At 43.2% G+C, this 15,053-nt stretch overlaps 1 protein-coding gene across 5 annotated transcripts in view; it reads left to right on the top strand.

Moving 5' to 3' along the window:
* Positions 1–15,053, top strand: part of SLC35E2B (solute carrier family 35 member E2B) — an 89,279-nt gene that overhangs the window by 3,483 nt on the left and 70,743 nt on the right. The window contains exon 1 of one of the 5 annotated variants that reach the window (XM_030222344.1): positions 4,026–4,111. The exons of 3 other annotated variants lie outside the window; for them this stretch is intronic. The gene's annotated coding sequence lies outside the window, so the exon portion shown is untranslated. Of the gene's footprint in view, positions 1–4,025; positions 4,112–14,972; positions 15,025–15,053 lie in introns of those variants that run through there. One more of the 5 variants, XM_030222343.1, reaches the window with a different exon arrangement.

Genomic DNA, 15,053 nt, shown 5'->3' with positions numbered 1-15,053 from the left:
ACTTGCCGTAATGGCGGTTGCCATTTCCGGGTAACAGAATTACAATTGGTATTGCGTTAAGGTGTTCATACATGGTAACATACATGAACATAACATATATGGAACAGATCATGGTATATATATATACCATGTGCATACATACATGGTAAATCAGAATGCATTATGGTATTACATGAAGATTCCTAAGTGATAGATTGGATTGTATTAAACTTTAGGTCATCGACTATAGAGTGACCCTATTCTCCATAGGGTTTAAGGTGGTAGTGCTTGATCATTAATAGCAAAGAGGTTAATCAGTCATGTGGTAAGGTTTCGGTTTTGTATGGATCGTGTCTAGTGTTATCCTATATAATAATTCTCACCTCCAACGTTCTAATGTGCCTGCGGCCATGCCTCCCTCGGAGGTGGTTTGGTAGGCAGGCACGCACTGACGTCAGTGTTTCCCTACTCCTCCCCCTGCCTGGGAATCAGCTGTCAGTGCGCCGCTCCCCGCCACTTCGGAGCAAGTGGCAGGGAGTGGGGCAACACAGACCCCTTCCCCTCGCCGCATCACAAAACCACCCCCCCCCCACCCAACGAACAAGCCTTCCTTTCTCCACAACCTCCCTCCCTCCTCCCCTACTTTTGAGCAATTCTTCCCAAAAAGTTTGGCTTAGCACCCGATCATATGGAGCAGAAAGCGCTTCCTTTCCCCACAACCTCCCTCCCCCCCCTCCTTTTCAGCAATGGTCCACAAATCTTTCCTGAAGACCCCACAGCCAAGCAAGATTTCAGTTACCCACAATTAACCCCATCTCAGAGAAAGTTTTGGAACACCGCCCCATCCTTATACACTTTGGGAGACCACCAGTGACTGTGTGGAGGCGCGCGTGCTCTCTCCTCACTAATGGAAGCCCTTTTTCCCCTCCCTCTCCATATTGTGCCTGCTTTCCCACGCACTCCTCCCTTCCGGGCCCGCATCTCGAAACATGATTGCTTGGAGTTCAGAATTTCAACGCGCCGGTTCGGGAATGCAATTAACAGTTCCATCGATCAGTAAGAGGCGGCATTCGTCGCTACTAGACCCAGATCAGTAGGCTAGAACGATGCAGACCATGGACAGATGAATCACAGCCGGACGGGAAATTAGCTAGGGAGAGAAAGAAAACCCGGAGCCACAGGTCTGGGGAACATATCCAAAAAAAAAAAAAAAAAAAACCCAGAAAGAAAATACTGATTCAAGAAGGGAGGTACAAACACAATAAAATTCCGGAAAGAAACAGGAAGAGGAGGTGGGGAAAAAAAATCCGTCAAGAGACACATACAGGGAGGGAGAAATCCAACAGAGAGAGAGAGGGAAGGAAAGGAGTGAGAGAGCAATCCAGGAAATACAAAATCGATTCAGGGAGGGGGAAATCTGGGAAACACATCAAAGGGGAGAGCAAAATCCAGGAAGGGAATTGGCCAAAGATAAATCCAGGGGAACCTGGAGATCCAGATAACAGAAAGGGCACAAAAAGCTCTGCAAGAGGGAGAGAGCGGAGGAAGTGGGGAGTATTGGGAAAGGAGAACAGGAAGACACACTCACTCTTGACAACAGATAAATAAACGTTTATGCTATCATAGCAGTAAAGATCCAGTTGGAGGGAGGGTGCCATTAACCCATTCTTGGGTGTTAATTGCCCATGACCCAGTAGTGTGAGGGTTCAAATGGGTGAGAAGTGCCACTAACAAAGTAACCTATTATCAGACGGGTCCAGTGACTGTGCGGTATAGGTGACCCTCACACACACACTTGCATCTGGGAGGGAGGAAGGGAGGGAAACGGGCCACCCTGGGGGAGGGGGCCCAAAACCCCTCCTTAAAAAAAGCCCCACACACATACTGATCCACAACATGGACAGATGGACACTTACTCTCTCCCCCACCACACCCTCACAGTTGAACACCCCCGCCATCCCCCAACCCCCTCCCCCCCAAAAAACAAACATTTACAACAACAACCATACTACAACACCACACTAATACAAGCCAACAACAACACAACCAACCCCCCCCCCCCCCACCACTTAAAAAATCATATTGCACATAATACACAAATGTCAATTCTTCATTACCAACACAAAAAAATTATCCAAAAAAATCTCTTTCTAAACATTCATTGCACAAAACAAATACCTTGCTAGCGCCCGTTTCATTGCTCTCAGAAACGGGCCTTTTTTACTAGTTAGTTAATGTTTAGGATGGATGTTTATGGTATGCCTTCTTGAATAGATCTGTTTTCAGTAGTCTTCGGAAGATGGTTAGGTCTTGCGTTGTTTTTATGGCCTTCGGTAGTGCGTTCCAAAGCTGTGTGCAGATGTATGAGAAACTGGTCGCGTATGTGGATTTATATTTTAGTCCTTTACAGTTAGGATAATGGAGATTGAGGAATGTGCGTGAAGATCTTTTTGCGTTCCTAGTAGGCAAGTCTATAAGGTCTGACATATAGTTCGGGGCTTCTCCGTAGATGATTTTGTGGACCAGGGTGCACACTTTGAAAGCAATTCGTTCTTTTAATGGGAGCCAGTGTAGTTTTTCCCTTAGGGGTTTGGCGCTTTCGTATTTCGCTTTCCCAAATATGAGTCTGGCTGCTGTTTTTTGAGCGGTTTGAAGCTTTTTTTTTTTTTTTTTAATTTATTTATTTGTAATTTTAATGAATTTTACAAGAAACACTTGTACAGAAAAGGAGTATTACCATACCATACAAGAAAATATTTTATAAAGAAAATCTATTAAATGATAATTACTGCTAAAATCCACAATTATAGGCAAGGCACAATTCAAAAATTGGTTAACATAGGAAAAATGAGTAGAACATGTTCCCACTTATCCTATCACGGAGTAGATACTAATGGAGGAAGCACAAGAGAGTTTACAGCTGGTTCTTGTCTGGAGTCCAGGAATTTTGCTAACTGATCACTCTCAAAGAAAACATATTTAATTGATTGAAATTTAACAACACATTTACAAGGAAAATTAAGCCAGAAAATTCCCCCCCTGTGACAATACATGATCACGAAGTTTCAAAAAAGACTGACGTCTTTTCTGAGTTTGTCTAGCAATATCAGGCAATACTTCGACTTTGCAATTCAGAAAGACTTCATGTCTATGTTTAAAGAAAGTTTTCAAGATCCAGTCCCGATCCGGCTGTAGAACAAAGTCTATAATTAATGTAGCAGGTTGTACTCCACATAGTTCATCTTCAATTGTTTGTGATAAATTCAAATTTAGCTCCTCAAATGGGGTTTCCATAGATGGTATTATGCGCTCACTTGGTTTCTTTACATAGGGAGCCAAATAATAAATCCTTGCTACAAGTGGAAACAATTGTTCAGTAATTTTTAATACTTCAGAAAGATATCTTTTAAATGTTATTAAAGGAGCCACTGCTGGAACTTTAGGAAAATTTATAAATCTCAATGTTTTCATCCTTTGTAAATTTTCTAAAGTTTCTATTTTCCTATGTAAGTATACATTTTCTTTTGTTAAAGTTATTTGACTCTCTCTAATTTGATTTGTTTCAAGTATAATTGTTTGTTCAAAAGTTTTAGATTGTTCCAACTGTTTTTCCAAGTCTGCTATTTTAGCTTGATTTGATTGAGTGACTTTAACTATTGGAGATAGTTTCTGGCTTAAAGAATCTTCTAAACATTCCAAAGCATCCCAAATTTTTTTCTAGGGTTATTTTCTCTGGTTTTTTAGGAAATAATTTCAATGTTACCTCTTCCTGAGCTTCTTTCTCAGAGCCAGTCTTGCTCTCCTGTGATTCAACTCCTGCTCTTTCGGTATTCTCAGCAGTAACCACCAGCACTGCTGCACTCGGCGTTCTGCTAGCAGAGTCTGCCCCTGCTCCCAGATCAGACATCTCCTCATCGGGTCTAGTCAATCCAGGACTCTGATCTGCCAGCATTGCTGGCATCGAAGGAGGACTCTGTTCCTCTGGGCTCAACGTGATCTCTCCCTCAGGCAGGTAGGTCGGTTCTCCTCTCATCGATCCCTCCTGCAGCAAGGGTTGTTGCCCAGTCAGTTCTACACTGGGAACAGTGAAATGGTCCATCGGTCCCAATTCCTGTCTCGCAGAGGGAGCAGGGTAAGCCCTCTGTTTGCCCCTTCTCTTGGGCATGGAAATGTATTATTTTAAGGGGAAAGAAAAACAGTGAGAGGGAGTTGAGTGAGGAGCTGCTTCACACACGTCCTATTCAGACGCCATCTCGCTGTGTCCGGTTTGAAGCTTCTTAATGATTTGTTCTTTGCATCCGGCATATATGGCATTGCAATAGTCTAGATGACTTAGTACTATTGATTACATAAGTAGTGCCATACTGGGAAAGACCAAAGGTCCATCTAGCCCAGCATCCTGTCACCGACAGTGGCCAATCCAGGTCAAGGGCACCTGGCACGCTCCCTAAACGTAAAAACATTCCAGACAAGTTATACCTAAAAATGCGGAATTTTTCCAAGTCCATTTAATAGCGGTCTATGGACTTGTCCTTTAGGAATCTATCTAACCCCTTTTTAAACTCCGTCAAGCTAACCGCCCGTACCACGTTCTCCGGCAATGAATTCCAGAGTCTAATTACATGTTGGGTGAAGAAAAATTTTCTCCGATTCGTTTTAAATTTACCACACTGTAGCTTCAACTCATGCCCTCTAGTCCTAGTATTTTTGGATAGCGTGAACAGTCGCTTCACATCCACCCGATCCATTCCACTCATTATTTATACACTTCTATCATATCTCCCCTCAGCCGTCTCTTCTCCAAGCTGAAAAGCCCTAGCCTTCTCAGCCTCTCTTCATAGGAAAGTCGTCCCATCCCCACTATCATTTTCGTCGCCCTTCGCTGTACCTTTTCCAATTCTACTATATCTTTTTTGAGATACGGAGACCAGTACTGAACACAATACTCCAGGTGCGGTCGCACCATGGAGCGATACAACGGCATTATAACATCCGCACACCTGGACTCCATACCCTTCCTAATAACACCCAACATTCTATTCGCTTTCCTAGCCGCAGCAGCACACTGAGCAGAAGGTTTCAGTGTATCATCGACGACGACACCCAGATCCCTTTCTTGATCCGTAACTCCTAACGCGGAACCTTGCAAGATGTAGCTATAATTCGGGTTCCTCTTACCCACATGCATCACTTTGCACTTGTCAACATTGAACTTCATCTGCCACTTGCACGCCCATTCTCCCAGTCTCGCAAGGTCCTCCTGTAATCGTTCACATTCCTCCTGCGACTTGACGACCCTGAATAATTTTGTGTCATCGGCGAATTTAATTACCTCACTAGTTATTCCCATCTCTAGGTCATTTATAAATACATTAAAAAGCAACGGACCCAGCACAGACCCCTGCGGGACCCCACTAACTACCCTCCTCCACTGAGAATACTGGCCACGCAATCCTACTCTCTGCTTCCTATCTTTCAACCAGTTCTTAATCCATAATAATACCCTACCTCCGATTCCATGACTCTGCAATTTCTTCAGGAGTCTTTCGTGCGGCACTTTGTCAAACGCCTTCTGAAAATCCAGATTGTACTAGGCTGCGGAATACTTCCCTTGGGAAGAAAGATTTGAGTCTTTTAAGTTTCCACATTGAGTAGAACATTTTCTTTGCTGTATTCTTCACATGGTCTTCGAGTGTGAGATTTCGGTCAATTGTGACTCCCAGAATTTTCAGACTGTCTGAGACCGGAAGGGTGTTTATGGTGTTGGGTTTGTTTGTGTTGTATTGTGAGGACAGGATGAGACATTGTGTTATTTCTGCGTTTAGCTTTAGTTGGAATGCGTCCGCCCATGAGTTCATTGTTTGAAGGCTTTGTGTGATTTTGGTTGTGATTTCGGTTATGTCTTGTTTGAACGGGATATACAGTGGAAGAAATAAGTATTTGATCCCTTGCTGATTTTGTAAGTTTGCCCACTGACAAAGACATGAGCAGCCCATAATTGAAGGGTAGGTTATTGGTAACAGTGAGAGATAGCACATCACAAATTAAATCCGGAAAATCACATTGTGGAAAGTATATGAATTTATTTGCATTCTGCAGAGGGAAATAAGTATTTGATCCCCCACCAACCAGTAAGAGATCTGGCCCTACAGACCAGGTAGATGCTCCAAATCAACTCGTTACCTGCATGACAGACAGCTGTCGGCAATGGTCACCTGTATGAAAGACACCTGTCCACAGACTCAGTGAATCAGTCAGACTCTAACCTCTACAAAATGGCCAAGAGCAAGGAGCTGTCTAAGGATGTCAGGGACAAGATCATACACCTGCACAAGGCTGGAATGGGCTACAAAACCATCAGTAAGACGCTGGGCGAGAAGGAGACAACTGTTGGTGCCATAGTAAGAAAATGGAAGAAGTACAAAATGACTGTCAATCGACAAAGATCTGGGGCTCCACGCAAAATCTCACCTCGTGGGGTATCCTTGATCATGAGGAAGGTTAGAAATCAGCCTACAACTACAAGGGGGGAACTTGTCAATGATCTCAAGGCAGCTGGGACCACTGTCACCACGAAAACCATTGGTAACACATTACGACATAACGGATTGCAATCCTGCAGTGCCCGCAAGGTCCCCCTGCTCCGGAAGGCACATGTGACGGCCCGTCTGAAGTTTGCCAGTGAACACCTGGATGATGCCGAGAGTGATTGGGAGAAGGTGCTGTGGTCAGATGAGACAAAAATTGAGCTCTTTGGCATGAACTCAACTCGCCGTGTTTGGAGGAAGAGAAATGCTGCCTATGACCCAAAGAACACCGTCCCCACTGTCAAGCATGGAGTGGAAATGTTATGTTTTGGGGGTGTTTCTCTGCTAAGGGCACAGGACTACTTCACCGCATCAATGGGAGAATGGATGGGGCCATGTACCGTACAATTCTGAGTGACAACCTCCTTCCCTCCGCCAGGGCCTTAAAAATGGGTCGTGGCTGGGTCTTCCAGCACGACAATGACCCAAAACATACAGCCAAGGCAACAAAGGAGTGGCTCAGGAAGAAGCACATTAGGGTCATGGAGTGGCCTAGCCAGTCACCAGACCTTAATCCCATTGAAAACTTATGGAGGGAGCTTGAAGCTGCGAGTTGCCAAGCGACAGCCCAGAACTCTTAATGATTTAGAGATGATCTGCAAAGAGGAGTGGACCAAAATTCCTCCTGACATGTGTGCAAACCTCATCATCAACTACAGAAGACGTCTGACCGCTGTGCTTGCCAACAAGGGTTTTGCCACCAAGTATTAGGTCTTGTTTGCCAGAGGGATTAAATACTTATTTCCCTCTGCAGAATGCAAATAAATTCATATACTTTCCACAATGTGATTTTCCGGATTTAATTTGTGATGTGCTATCTCTCACTGTTACCAATAACCTACCCTTCAATTATGGGCTGCTCATGTCTTTGTCAGTGGGCAAACTTACAAAATCAGCAAGGGATCAAATACTTATTTCCTCCACTGTAAATCGTGACATCGTCTGCATAGATGTATGGGTTAAGTCCTTGGTTAGATAGCGATTTGGCTAAAGGTGTCATCATTAAGTTAAAAAGGGTTGGTGAGAGTGGTGATCCTTGTGGTACTCCACATTCGGGTTTCCATGGTGTTGATGTTTTTGAGTTGGAAATCACTTGATAAGTTCTTGTTGTTAGGAAGCCTTTAAACCATCTAAGTATGTTTCCTCCAATCCCGAAGTAGTCCAGGATATTCAATAGTATTTGGTGGCTGACCATGTCGAACGCGTTGGGCATGTCGAATTGTAGGAGTAGCACATTGTTTCCCGTTACAATTAGTTGTTTAAATTTGGTTATGAGAGTGGTTAGCACTGCTTCAGTGCTATGGTTGGCCCGAAATCCTGACTGTGATTCATGTAGTATTGTGAATTTGTTTAGGTAGTTGGTGAGTTGTTTGGTTACCATACTTTCCATTAGTTTTACTATCAGGGGGATGGATGCTACTGGTCGATAGTTGGTTGTGTCAGTTAATATTTTCTTTAAGTCTTTGGGTATGGGTGTAAGTAATATATTTCCTTTGTCCTTGGGGAAAAGTCCGTGTTGTAGCATGTAATTCAGGTGTGATGTAAGATCAGTTATGAAGCGTTTGGGGGCGGACCTTATCAGGCTACTGGGGCAAATACCCAGTTTGAAGTGGGTTTTGGAGAATTTGTTGAGTGCTTGAGTGATGATTTTTTCGGTTAGCAGATCGAAGTTGATCCAGGTTCGATCTGCTGGGTATTCACCGGGAGTAGGGTCTTGGCAGTCCATACATTTTTCGTGATCAGTGGTATTGAGTGGTAGTGTGGATCGAAGTTTTATGATTTTCTCATTGAAGTATTTGGCAAGTTGGTCTGCTGATGGGGTGTCTGTGCTGGCTGTGGTAACCGGTGTGGTATCTATTAGTTTGTTCACGAGTTAGTAGAGTTTATGTGCGTCTTTGTAGTCTGGTCCTATTTTGGTTTTGTAGTGTGCTTTTTTGGTTTGTCTTATTGTATATTTGTATTTTCTTTGCATTTGTTTCCAAGCTTTGGGTGTATGTTCATTTTTCCTTTTTTGCCATGCGCGTTCGAATCTTCTGACTTGTGTTTTTAGTGTTTACAGCGCTGCGTAACCCTGGCAGCGCTATAGAAATGCTTAGTAGTAGTAGTAGTTGAACCAAGGTATTGAGCTGTGTCTTCGTGTGGTTCTTGTTTGTAGTGGTGCAATTTCATCTAGTATGTTCCTGCATCTGTCATCCCAATTTTGGAGATAGTGTTTGGAGTCTGTCTGTGCTAGTCATTCTTCTTTATAGATCTGTTGCCAGAATGTAACAGGATCAGTCTGTCTGGTGGTATATGTTGTACATTCTTGCTTGGGGTGCATGTCTTTTTTCCGCCATTGTAAAGCTACGTTTAATTTGTGGTGGTCTGACCATGGTATAGCCGTCCATTTTGTATCTGTTAGTGTAAGATTTGAGTCTAAGGATAGTTTGTATGTGATGAGGTCAATTGTGTGTCCTTTGACATCTGTAGCTTGCATCTTAGGCAGATTAAGGTCCCATAATTGTAGGAAGTCTTTGCAATCACATGCATTGGATGTGTTGGGGTCTTCTAGATGTAGGTTTATGTCCCCTATTATGAGTAGATTGGAGTTGTGTACACATGTATTCGATATAAAATCCATAAAGTTTGACTGGCAATCTTCTCAATTTCCTGGTGGTCTATAAACAGGACTACGTTTAGGTGGTCTATCAGGGTAGAATGGTGGATTCTAACTGAGGCAATTTCGAGTTTAGGTGTTATAAACTCAGCCGTTGTTGTTTCGGTGAATTGGGATCTGTAGATTAGTGCTAATCCACCTCCTCTTTTTTTCTTTCCTTGTCCAGTGTGTGATTTTGTAGTCTGGGGGGCAGAGATCTAGGATTATGGGGGTCCTTGTAATCATGGATCCAGGTTTCGCTGATGAGTAGTAGGTCAAGGTTGTCTGCCATGATCCAGTCAGTTATTATTGTTGTTGTTTTATTTACTACTGATACTTATTTTGTTTCTGGGTCAGTGGAGGGTTAAGTGACTTGCCCAGAATCACAAGGAGCTGCAATGGGAATCAAACCCAGTTCCCCTGATTTTCAGACTAATCATTAGGATACTCCTCCACTAAATGATTAATAGGAGTAGTAATACATCCTATCATCAGAAGAATATAATGGAGCTGGATACAATTTCAGCTAAGGCTGCCTGCTGCTTAGACATCTTTCATTACAGAGACCCTGGAGAGTACAGCAAATGGTTTAACAAGCCAGGACTTGATTCTGTGCATTTTTGTTGACTTGGCCATACCATCTGCATCCTGGTGAAGTTAAAAAGCATGAGTTTATTTATTATACTTTAGTTTGTAGAGCAAATTAATATTTTAAGATTGCCATTATAAAAGTAGCAGAGAGCAGGTAATTCTTTCCCATTTTCAGAAAGGATTTTGCCAAAAAAGATTCATCCTTGTCAAGTTAGGAGTATCCACAGCAATTACAAGGGACTTCTGATGTGGTGATAGCACAGAGCAGCCTGGTTCTGTGTTCTAGGGCTTCCTTTTCTGTTACGAAGGTCTTCACTAAAAGTTATTTTTAAATGTGGTTTCAGTGTAAAAGGTTTCTCTGTATTCATTGCATGCGACCCTGCAGCAGGGAGGCTGAGGTTTATTTTATATTAAGTGATCTGAGATGCAGTAAAGTTTATGATATGTCATGATAAGGTGGTTCAGGAGATCAGAAGGCAGCCAACTGTAATCCAGTCCCACACTAGAGAGGAAGGGAAGGGAACAAGCAATGTGTGTGATTCCTACTTTGTGCAGATAAGGTGTTTTTATTTTATAGTCTGTGACAGTGGTGGGTATGAGTGAGCAGGAGTGAATGGCAGGACAAGAACCAACAGAACACTAGGGCAAGGTACATGGTACCTGTGGGCTGCAGTTCTCCCTACCTGCCGAGGGTGGTGTAGGAGCTGAAAGCACTCTCAGCTTTCTCTTGCCCTTCTGTGCCACTTTGAGGAAGACACTTTATTTATTTATTTATTTATTGCACTTGTATCCCACATTTTCCCATCTTTTTGCAGGCTCAATGTGGCTTGCAAAGCCCTGTTATGGCATTGCCATACCAGGGTAGAGAATACAATTGGTGTTACAAAGAAGTCAAAGAACATAAGAGGATCTGGTCAGGCAGTTATAACAAGATACATTCTGAGTAAAGGTGGAGAGGTGTTGTGTTCTAGATAGTTAAGGGTTTTATTGGTAGGCCTTGTTAAAGAGAGAGGTTTTCAGAGATTTGCGTAAATTAATTAATTCTTTGATCGTTTTCAAGTGAGTGGGGAGTGCATTCCATAATTGTGTACTCATGTAGGAGAAGCTGGTCGCATGGGTTAATTTGTATTTCAGTCCTTTACAGCTGAGGAAGTGTAGGTTTAGAAAGGTGCGGGACGATCTTTTAGCATTTCTGGGTGGTAGGTCCACGAGGTCCAGCATGTAGGTCGGGGCATCTCCGTAAATGATTTTATGAACAGTCGTGCAGATCTTGAACGTGATGCGTTCTTTAAGTGGGAGCCAGTGTAGTTTCTTTCTAGGGGTTTTGCACTTTCATATTTTGTTTTGCCAAATATAAGTCTGGCTGCGGTATTGGGGCTGTTTGAAGTTTCTTGATGGCCTGTCCTTTACATCCAGCGTAGAGTGCATTGCAATAGTCCAGGTGACTTAATACCAATGATTGTACCAGGTTCCAAAAATGGCTCTTGGGAAGAAAGGTTTCACTCTTTTAAGTTCCACATGGAGTGGAACATTTTCTTAGTTATATTCTTTGCCTGATTTTACAGTGTGAGATTTCGATCAATGGTAACTCCCAGAATTTTCAGACTGTTTGAGATGGGGAGGGAGAAGTTAGGAGTTGTTATGGAGGTGAATTCATTTGTGTTGTATTGTGAGGTGAGAATGAGACATTGTGAATTTTAGTTGAAATGCATCCGCCCAGGAGTGCATGATTTGGAAGCTTTGGTTGATTTCATTGGTGATTTCCTTTAGGTCTTGTTTGAACAGGATGTAGATCGTGACATCGTCTGCATATATGTATGGTTCAAATTGTGGACTAGGCAGAGGAGGAGAGAAGAGGTTATGGAAGGGAAGATACGGATACAGGGTGAGCACAGAGTTGCAGACATCAATAGGATAAAAAAGAAGAGGGGACGGAAGGAAATGGGGGAGAGTGTAGAGGAGTTGGCATCACAAAGAGATGGGTGGAGGCCCTAAGAAGAATTAAAGGAGAGCTGAAGTTGAGGGATTTCCAGAGCTGCGGTGGGAGATAGAAAGGGCTTTAATTCTCACTTACATTTTACAAAATGAACCTCCAGAGTTTGCACTGTGGTGGGGGGGGGGGGGGGGGGGGGGGGAGGAACCCTAAGAGTGCCTTAATGCTGTAGTGAGAGGTTGCTTTTGTATTCTAATTGATGTAAACTTTAGATTACTTCTCTCTTACTAAGGGGGTGGTGTAGGAGGTCTTGTATGTTTGCTGCTGAGTGAGAGGATGAGATTAGCTGCTTCATTTTATAATTTTCCATGAAGTCGGTGCTGAAGCTTCAGTGTTTTTGTTTCTTCAAGGGGTAAAGACTCAGGTGTGAATTCGATAAAAGGTGCCTAAAAAATCGGTGCCACCCCCCCCTTAAACCTAAACCTTTATTCTATATGCCACGCTTAGTTAGGTGTGGTTTATAGAATAGTGCTTAAGCACAGGGTTGCACATAAATTTAGGTGCATCCATTTGCACCAATGAAAATGTGGTATGAATGCCCATGTGTAAATTTACACGCAGAGCCCCTTATTCTATAATTGCGCATGTAACTGGAATCTATGCCCATGATCCTCCCATTTTCATGCCCCCCCCCCCCCCCCCCCCATTTTCAGAGACACATTAAAATTTAGGTGTGGATCACACACCTAAATTTATGTGCGTACATGTTAATTGATTTATTTATTTATTGCATTTGTATCCCACATTATCCCACCTATTTGCAGGCTCAATGTGGCTTACAGAGTTTTGTTATGACATAGACATTACAAGGTATCAGATATAATTGGTAATGTATAACGCTTTAGTAAGGGAAGAGAGAAGGAAGGTGTATTGCAGGATAATATAGAAGGTGGACTATAGTAACTGGGTGGTTTGGAGAGGTAGTTATGTGAGGTTATGGGTTCTCTTTGTAGGCCTTGTTGAAGAGATGTGTCTTCAGAGATTTGCGAAAGTTAGTTAATTCGTCAATATTTTTCAAGGCTGTAGGTAATGCGTTCCATAACTGCGTGCTCACGTAGGAGAAGGTGGAGTCATGTGTCAGCTTGTATTTTAGTCCTTTACAGCTGGGGAAGTGCAGATCAAGAAATTTGCGGGCTGATCTTATAGCGTTTCTGGGAGGCAAGTGCACGAGGTTTAGCATGTAGATTGGGGCGTCTGCGTGAATGATCTTGTGAACAATCGTGCAGATCTTGAACGCAATGCGTTCCTTGAGTGGGAGCCAGTAATTAGCACCAGTAATTGCTTGTTAAAAAGCCAATTGGTTCATTGAATTATATTGCACGTGCAGTTTGGGTATGTGGTCAAATTTACGAACACAATTTTTAGCGCCTTTATATATGTGACCCCTCCCCCCTGAAAAATGCCCCTGCTTTAGGGCAGTGGGAGAGAGGGGTTTTCAGGGAGGACACTAAGACAAGGGGCTTGAATTGCCAGCTGGTGGGAGAACTTGGGAAGGGCCAGAAGAGATAGAAAGGATTGTGTCTGTGAAAACCAGGTCTTTGGTTGCCTGCCCTGCTGAGACCCCAGGGGGAATTTAGAGGAGGAATTTTGTAGACATTTGTGGATGAAGCCCCTGCCACAGGGCAGTGGGTGGGTGCCTGTGGGGAATGAGAAGGATTGCCTGGGGGAAAAGACAAACCTGGATAGGAGAAGCGGGAATGGGGGAGCCTCGCTTCTGGCAGGACATTCATTTGGTGCTTGGAGGAATCCTGATCCAGAATGAGATAGAGGTATAACAGAAATCATGTTGAGGGTGATCAATGACTGTTTATATATATTTTTGGCACTGGAGGAGATTATGTCTGAAGCTGATTTGAAGTTACTGTATGCCCTGACTTGTACATATCAATTTTGTGTTTTGAACTGTTTCCAAGTTGTTATAAAGTAAAGCTTAAGTTTAACTCAGTGATTGCGGTTGTTTCTTTGAGTGTGTGCGGATTTAAGAGGGCTCTAAAGAAAGATTACCCTTCTGCCTACCGAAGTTAGTCTGGCCTCGATCTGCGGCCAGCTCATCTGAAGTTCAGCTGTTTTTGTGAGCCCTAGTCTTAGGTACCTGACCTAGGGAGCTAAGCCGGCGGCCCTGACTGAAGGCAAAACTGGAGTTACATATAGAATTGGGGGGATAGTGTAGAATTATAGCAAGAATGAGCTGAACAATAAATGAGGTACTGAATTATTAAAGGAGCACTCGTCCGCACACATCCCAAATACAAGCTCTTTAATAGCCTCTAGGTTTCTCCTGCAGCCTAGATTCAAGAGGAGGATAATTGGAGTGGGTCGGGTCTTATTTTTGTTATTATCACCATAGACCTTTGTTAGCGAATAATCATCCATTTAGAACAGTCGTATTAAAAAAAAATACAAGAGACTTGGGAGTTTTTTTTTTTTTTTTTTTTACATTTGTACCCCGCGTTTTCCCACTCATGGCAGGCTCAATGCGGCTTACATGGGGCAATGGAGGATTAAGTGACTTGCCCAGAGTCACAAGGAGCTGCCTGTGCCTGAAGTGGGAATCGAACTCACTAATCGCATCATCTTGATGCTGGCAGAGTCCTAGGTTAATGTTCTGTAATCGGAGGCGGTGCAAATATCCCAAGCAAACCTTCAGCCTTACACCATTTCAATTAACTTTGACTCCCTGGCCTGCACCTCCTCCCCTAAACTCAACAATAATGATCCTCACACAGAGTACTTTTAACCTGCATGTTTATAGGATATGCTGATAGTTCTTTCAATCTGGGTGCAGTCAGGACCTAGTGTGTTGCTTTGGCTGCAGGTGCTTTTTGCTGCCCCCCGTCCCCAACAAAAAAAAAAAATTTTTTTGGCTGCCCTAGGCGACTGCCTGGTCTTGCCTAGTAGTTGGGCAGGCCCTGTCTAATGATCCAGTGGGCTAGGGGAGGTGGGGACGACTAAGGATCGGATTGCAGAATTACTAATTCTGTTGAAATTTGTATTTTTTTCCCCCAAAATCTTTTTAAAGGTGTTTTATTCCTGGAGTATAATCATTACTTGAAATGTTGAGAGAAACGTGTGGTAGACAACAGATCCGCCCTTAGGTTTTTTTTTTTCTGGAAACCAAAGGATTGGGGGTTTGGCTTTTGAATCCTTCAGTGACTGCCACGTTTCAGTTCATCTGTGTCTGGGAGCTGCTGGGTACAAAAACATAAGAGGAGGATGAGCTTAATCCTCTTTCCACCAAGGTAGTACACAGTCTGTTTCCAATCATTCT

The sequence above is a fragment of the Microcaecilia unicolor genome, chromosome 13, assembly GCF_901765095.1.
Source record: "Microcaecilia unicolor chromosome 13, aMicUni1.1, whole genome shotgun sequence".
Classification (NCBI taxonomy): Eukaryota; Metazoa; Chordata; class Amphibia; order Gymnophiona; family Siphonopidae; genus Microcaecilia; species Microcaecilia unicolor.
Note: the sequence above shows the minus strand (reverse complement) of the source record. Positions and strands in the feature narration are given on the sequence as shown.